The sequence below is a fragment of the Triticum urartu genome, chromosome 1, assembly GCF_003073215.2.
Source record: "Triticum urartu cultivar G1812 chromosome 1, Tu2.1, whole genome shotgun sequence".
Taxonomy (NCBI): Eukaryota; Viridiplantae; Streptophyta; class Magnoliopsida; order Poales; family Poaceae; genus Triticum; species Triticum urartu.
The window spans coordinates 378,187,295-378,195,546 of record NC_053022.1 but is presented as its reverse complement, the minus strand read 5'-3'; positions in this window follow the sequence as shown (position 1 = coordinate 378,195,546).

Below are 8,252 nucleotides of genomic sequence, written 5' to 3'. Positions count from 1 at the left end.
TTATTTACATCGCATCTCGTTCACTATTTTGCAATCTTTATTTTCCAATCTATACAACAAAAATATATTTATCTTATTATCTTTATCAGATCTCACTTTCGCAAGTGACCCTGAAGGGATTGACAACCCCTTTATCGCATTGGTTGCGAGGTTCTTGATTGTTTGTGCAGGTACTAGGTGACTTGCGTGTTATCTCCTACTAGATTGATACCTTGGTTCTCAAAAACTGAGGGAAATACTTACGCTACTTTGCTGCATCACCCTTTCCTCTTCAAGGGAAAACCAACGCGTGCTCAAGAGGTAGCAGCTAACTTGCTGAACTCATCCACGTACTGTGCCACAGTACAATTTCCCTGGCGTAAGTTGTGAAACTCACGCTTCTTCATGCTCATAGCTCAAGTTGATACATGTGCCGTGCGGAATGCTTGCTGAAACTGATCCCAAGTGACATTGACCACGGGGAAAGTGACTGTGTAGTTCTCCCACCATGAGGCTGCGGGTCCATCCAGTTGATGTGCGGCAAAGCGCACCTTCTCAGCATCTGTGCAACCTGTGGTGGTCAGCTCCCTTCCAATCTTGCGGAGCCAATCATCAGCAACAATCAACTCGGTGCTACTAGAGAACACCGACTGTTCAACCTTAGAAAGCGGGCTAAGTTGTCCACTAGAGGTGGTGGCGGTGGGTTGTTGTTGTTGTTGTTGCCTTGGTCCTGGACTAGCAACTGCATCAAGGCATTCTGCTGTTGGATCAACTGAGTGAGCTCCGGTGGGAAGGCGAATGCGGGGTCACGTCTTGGAGGCATCTGATAGGTTTAGAGGGGTGATAACAGAATATAGTGAGGTCTAAAGAGAGATTTCACTACCCATATGCACATGAACAAACACATTCATTCCACACCACTCAATTCAAACAAGATCATACAATCGATCTAAGCTTCCGTTACAAAATCTCGCGGACTACTACTATATACATGGGAGAATTCTAATGGTAATATGGTGGTCGACTAGAAATTTTGATCGGTGGAAGACTCAATTATATCTGCTCCAGCTTCGTCTTCATAATCACCATTGCTGTCGGGATCGGAGTCTGTGTCATCTAGTATGATGTAATCCTCTGAACAAATGCCACTCCAGGTTCAGGATCCCCCATGAATATTCCTACTTCTTTTTCAGGTCTTCATTCTTCTCCAGTAGTACAACAATTTCCTCTTCATATCCATCACGTGTAGACTTGAGTTCTTCCTCCAGCTCCATGTTCTGGGTCATCGCCTTCTTCATATCTATCATGTTGGCACACATTTGGTTCTCGTAGCGTCGAATGTGATGATTCAACTCTTGTATGTAGGCTGCAATGGATCTATCCTTCCTGGTGTGAATCATCTCCCATTGCTCATCTCGGCGTCGACATATCTGGTAGATGGTTTCCTTAAGATCCTTGTTGTACACCTCGCCTATGCATCCAATGGTGATGTGGGTGGCCATGCTCTTTCCTAGACTCCAGGTTGGCGCATCAAAGGAAAACTCGATGGGCTCGGTAACTGGCGTGAACGTCCTTCCTGGTACACGAACTTGAATTGTCCAACGCTCCTCTTCTGGTAAAGTGGCGGTGTGAAGCTGTGTATGTCAATGTTCAGGTACCTAGTGACTTCCTTCAAGTGTCGTCCGAAAGGGGTGTCAGCATCCGGTTGAGTGAACTTGTTCCTTGGGTCCGTCATCTATAGAGTAGAAATGGAGAAGAGTCAGAAATGAGTAGAGAAGAGTATCCTGTGGCTTTTCCTAGTGGTCGCGTCCTACAGTCAGCGTGTGCTCTGATACCATCTTGTAGCGACCCGATCCCAGTGGACCGTAGTCTCTGTGCTTAAGTGTCATCCCTGGCTCGGTATTGCTGACACACACAGTACTCGAGGATTTATAACAGAGTTCAATCACACACTTATTACACGAGTGTCTCATAAAGAGTACTTATTACAAAAATATGGCTGAAGGCCATCTAAATAAGATAATTGTGGAAGCTTCGAAGATAAGTGAGTCCATCCAACTCCACGGCAAAATTGAGTGCATGACAACGACCTATCGCACCTTACTCTTCGTCTAAAAATTCTACAACATGATACGTTGCAGCCATGTAGGTCATCACATGGAATATGCTGGCAAGATAACACCATAGAGCAATGAACAAATAACAGCTATCACTACATGCATATTGGGCTGGTGGAGGCTCTACAGTTATCATTTCCACAAAGCTAATTTTTTTCCTACAACAAAGGAATATATTTTATTTGACTACAAAGTTTAATGAAATTATTGAGAAGGTTCCTCCAACTCAATCCCAGAATAATAATTATAACCCAATAGTTTCATTAAGTAAAGTGATGAGACCAAATTAATAATTCAAGTACCAGATACTCAAGATGTCCATAACCGGGGACACGGCTAACCATGATTAGATTATACACTCTACAGAGGTTTGCGCACTTTTCCTCACAAGACTTGACCACATCCATGATCGAAAGATTGAGACAGTCTTTCTAAAGCATTAACTCTTTACTCTGGGTAGACAGTACCACCTACTTTCCCCTACATCTGCTAGCCTACCACTGAAAGAGGTCACATAACATACTCAACTATGCCAGAGCCCATAATGGCTTGTGGCTGCACACAGAAGTTTCTAGCATGAATAATATTATGATCCCTTTGAGCCTGGGTGACAAACCATAGGATGATCACACGCGTACTCCGGGATATCCTAGGACAACACCGGATTACTCCAGGTGCCCACATCCAATCCACCTAGAAGTGTATTAAAGTAGCCATCTTAAGTTAACCCTTAATTATTGTAACTCCCACAACTTTCATGAATCTCACAAACCAATCCACGTCTACGAGGATAGGAAAGAAATGCAATCATAACGAAGTAACTCCTAGGGTTTAAATGTAAGGCAATAGGTTCCTACCTCATCCACTACTTCCCAATACCCACATGTTATCACATCCTACTCATGCAATGTTCGAGGGTTGAAACTAATGCATAAAAACTGGGTAATAAAGGGATATGATCAAAGTGTTACTTGCCTTACCGACGATCGGAAAACCCTAGAGTTTCGTAGTAGCAAGCCTCGTACTCTGGAAACTCTATCGTGAACAAACAATAGCATACATAGGCACTCAAGCATAGGATGCAAAGGTAAAACCAAAATAAAAGATCTAAACTAAAAGTTCAAGTGAAGAGCTTCGATTTGCAAAAAGAATGAGTCGAATCGGAGTTATGAAACTCAAACTATAATCAAAAGAAGTTCAAATTCAAATCTGCTTGAGACCAAATTTTAAATTTTCAAAGTCATGTCCAAGTTGATTATCTAGACAAAGGGGAACAAGATGAAGATTTTGGCGTTGGTTTCACTAGATTTGGATAAACCAGTAAAAAGTAGTGAAGGTTTGAAGATTAGGGACTAATCTGCAAAGAAGGAAATTATGGATAGGTCCCTGGCCAAAAATTAAACTAAAAAGAAAAATCTATCGGACGAACGTCCGCTAACAGAGACTAACAAACGAATCCGTTAGTTAAAAGAGAAAATCAGGTGAACATTCGCTAATTAACGAAACCTAAAAAATAAAACCGATCTAAAAAAGTAAACCGAACCCTAAAAAACCGGTTGGGTTTTCTTTGGTTTTTTACCGGTTCGGGTGAGGGAAACCGGCGGCGGCGGCGTTGGGCAGCGGCGGCGGCGGCGGGTGGTGGCAGCGCGTTGGGCGGCGTCGGCGGCGGCGGTGGTGGCAGCGCGATAGCGGCGGGAGGCGGCGGTGGCTTGGGGCGGCGGGGCGCGACTCGGTGGAGGAGGAGGTCGGGCCCCGACCCTATTTATAGGGGCCGGGGGGTGCTTGGGGAAGGAGGCGAGCGGCGCGGAAGGAGGAGTGCGGGTGGGACTCGGCGGCGGCGGGACTCCGTCCCAAAGACGGTGACGAGGCGGCGGCGAGCTGGGCCACGGCCTGGCGCTAGCTGGGCCGGCCCAGTTAGGATTTTTTAAAAATAATTTCACCAAAAAAGAAAAATCCAAAAAAATCCTAAAATCCCAAAAATAATTTTTCTGAGTCCTCTACTAATATTTAGGACAACATGAACATTTTTCTGGGCTAAACTTAAAAATGCAATTTTTTCCCTAATTTAACCGGATAAAATCCCAAATAAAATTCAAATAAAATACATATTTTTATTTAAAATTAAATTTACATTATTTCCTCTGTTTTGGAGAAGTCATATTATCTTCTCTCATTATTTTATTTATTTTGAAATAATTGGAAAAATAAATTCAAATAAAAATCACTTTGATCCAACTTACCAATTTTGAAAATTCAAAAAATGGAATTTTATGAAAACCTCCAACTCTCTCATATGGTCCTTGAGTTGCTTAAGGTCTCTAGGATCAAAATGTCAAAATAAAATAGATTCAAAAGCAAAGGGCATGGATGCATATGATGACCTAATGATTAACATCCGAATTGAAAATTGGGATGTTACAGGGTTGGCTTGCTCAATATTCAGCACATCCTTAGAGTTCTGCACCAACAAGACCCCCAATCCTCTGGCTGCATACCCTACAAACTTTGGAACAGGCTTCATTTGCTTTAACCAGGCACGCTCCTTTGTAATGTGAGAATCCTTCCCACAAATGATGTAGTTTCCCAACTTACAGTCTTCGGTTAGGTGTCTTGGGTCCTTACACTTGTTGCAACTGCCTTGGTGATGTTGCCACTCCTATGGCCTTCCATATTCTCTCTAGTATATCCCCAATTCTGACTTGGTCCTAAATCAGTTGCATCTCTGGTTGCAGGCTCACTCCTCCCTCCATAACTAACTTTAGTCCCAGCTGTGGCTGGCTGCATTGGAAGTTTACCTATGGCTTTCTCCTCAGCCCTACTCAAACCGGGACTCACCATGGGGTTTTCACTATTGTTGTTGACGGGATTCTCGATCTAATTATTCTGAGCTATTTTCTTGCACAGCACCCCAAACCACTGATATTGCTGGAGCAGATCCAGTCCAGGGTTTGCAGGAGGAGGTTTTGTTACCTCCATCTCCACCCAGTTCCCCTTGCTTCTATTGTGATGAGCCTCCAGCCTCTTCCACAGTTCAATTTCTGTAATTGTTGTTCTCTCTGCCCATCTGTTCCTCACCACCATCTCCAACTCTTCGATCTAAATCCGGTCAGCCAGAGTTTTTCCTCTCCTCTTCCTGTCGATTGATACATCTCCAACATATCTATATTTTTGTTTGTTCCATGCTATTATATTATCAATCTTGAATGTTTTATATACACTTTCAAGCAATTATATATATTGTTGGGGAACGTAGCAGAAATTCAAAATTTTCCTACGTATCACCAAGATCTATCTATGGAGAAACTAGCAACGAGGGGAAGGAGAGTGCATCTACATACCCTTGTAGATCGCTAAGCGGAAGCGTTCAAGTGAACGGGGTTGATGGAGTCGTACTCGTCGTGATTCAAATCACCGATGATCCTAGCGCCGAACGGACGGCACCTCCGCGTTCAACACACGTACGGAACGGAGACGTCTCCCATGCCTTGATCCAGCAAGGAGGAGGGAGAGGTTGATGGAGATCCAGCAGCACGACGGCGTGGTGGAAGTAGCGGGATTCCCATAGGGCTTCGCTAAGCGCTGCGGGAGGAGGTAGATGTGTCACGGGAGGGAGAGGGAGGCGCCAGGCCTTAGATCGGTTTGCTCCTCCTTTTTCCCCACTATATATAGGGCCAAGGGAGAGGGGGGAGGCGCAGCCCTTGCCCCTTCCTCCAAGGAAGGGTGCGGCCAAGGGGGGGAGGAGTCCATCCTCCCCAAGGCACCTCGGAGGTGCCTTCCCCCTTTAGGACTCTCCCCTTTTTTCTCTCTCTTGGCGCATGGGCCTCTTGGGGCTGGTTCCCTTGGCCCATATAGGCCAAGGCACACCCCCTACAGCCCATGTGGCCCCCCGGGGCAGGTGGCCCCACCCGGTGGACCCCCGGGACCCTTCCGGTGGTCCCGGTACAATACCGATGACCCCGAAACTTGTCCCGATGGCCGAAATAGCACTTCCTATATATAATTCTTTACCTCCGGACCATTCCGGAACTCCTCGTGACGTCCGGGATCTCATCCGGGACTCCGAACAACTTTCAGGTTACCGCATACTAATATCTCTATAACCCTAGCGTCACCGAACCTTAAGTGTGTAGACCCTACGGGTTCGGGAGACATGCAGACATGACCGAGACGTTCTCCGGTCAATAACCAACAGCGGGATCTGGATACCCATGTTGGCTCCCACATGTTCCACGATGATCTCATCGGATGAACCACGATGTCAAGGACTTAATCAATCCCGTATACAATTCCCTTTGTCTAGCGGTACGATACTTGCCCGAGATTCGATCGTCGGTATCCCGATACCTTGTTCAATCTCGTTACCGGCAAGTCTCTTTTACTCGTTCCGTAACACATCATCCCGTGATCAACTCCTTGATCACATTGTGCACATTATGATGATGTCCTACCGAGTGGGCCCAGAGATACCTCTCCGTTTACACGGAGTGACAAATCCCAGTCTCGATTCGTGCCAACCCAACAGACACTTTCGGAGATACCTGTAGTGTACCTTTATAGTCACCCAGTTACGTTGTGACGTTTGGTACACCCAAAGCATTCCTACGGTATCCGGGAGTTGCACAATCTCATGGTCTAAGGAAATGATACTTGACATTAGAAAAGCTTTAGCATACGAACTACATGATCTTGTGCTAGGCTTAGGATTGGGTCTTGTCCATCACATCATTCTCCTAATGATGTGATCCCGTTATCAACGACATCCAATGTCCATGGTCAGGAAACCATAACCATCTATTGATCAACGAGCTAGTCAACTAGAGGCTTACTAGGGACATGGTGTTGTCTATGTATCCACACATGTATCTGAGTTTCCTATCAATACAATTATAGCATGGATAATAAACAATTATCATGAACAAGGAAATATAATAATAACCAATTTATTATTGCCTCTAGGGCATATTTCCAACATATATATCATTTTGGGGGCTAACCTATTAACTTAGTGCCCAGTGTCAGTTGCTGTTTTTTTGCTTGTTTTTGGTTTTGTAGAATATCAGTACCAAACGAAGTTCAAATGCCACAAAACTTTTTGGAGTTTTTTTCTGAACAAAAGAGACATTAGAAGCTTCGGGAGAAGACGAGACGATGGATCATGGGCCCACAACACATGGCGCATTATGGTATGTTGTGGGGCCCACGTAGCTCTGTTTGACCTAACTCCACCTCTATAAATTCTCTAAAATCGTCAAACCAACAAAGGAGTCCATGAAATACTTTTCCCGCCGCCGCAAGTTCCAGAACCACGAGATTCCATCTGGAGGCCTTTTCCCGCACTCTGCCGGAGGGGGATTCGATCACGGAGGGGGCTCTACATCATCCTTGCCGCCCTCCGATGATGCGTGAGTAGTTTACCATGGACCTATGGGTCCATAGTTAGTAGCTAGATGGCTTCTTCTCTCTATTTGATCTTCAATACAATGTTCTCCTCAGTGCTCTTGGAGATCTATTGGATGTAATGACTTTTTGTGGTGTGTTTGTTCGGATCCGATGAATTATGAGTTTATGATCAGATCTACCCATGAATATTATTTGACTTTTCACTGAACTCTTTTATGCATGATTGTTATAGCCTCGTATTTCTTCTCCGATTTATTGGTTTGTTTTGGCCAACTTTGATTTATCTTGCCATGGGAAGAGGTGCTTTGTAGTGGGTTTGATCTTGAAGTGCCCAATCCCAGTGACAGAAAGGGGCATGACATGCATGTATCATTTCTATTAAGGGTAAAAAGATGAGATTTATTTCATACGTGAGTTTATCTTGTCTACATCATGCCATCTTTCTTAAGGCATTACTCCGTTCTTCCATGAACTTAATACACTAGATGCATGCTCGATAGCGGTCGATGCGTGGAGTAATAGTAGTAGATGCAGAATCGTTTTGGTCTACTTGTCTCAGACGTGATGCCTATATACATGATCATTGCCTTGGATATCGTCATAACTATTTGCTTTTCTGTCAATTGCCCAACAGTAATTTGTTTACCAACCGTATGTTATTTTTATGAGAGAACCTCTAGTGAAAACTATGTCCCCGGGGTCTATCTTTTATCATCTATTAAAACTAAAAACACCTTGCTGCAATTTTATTTATTT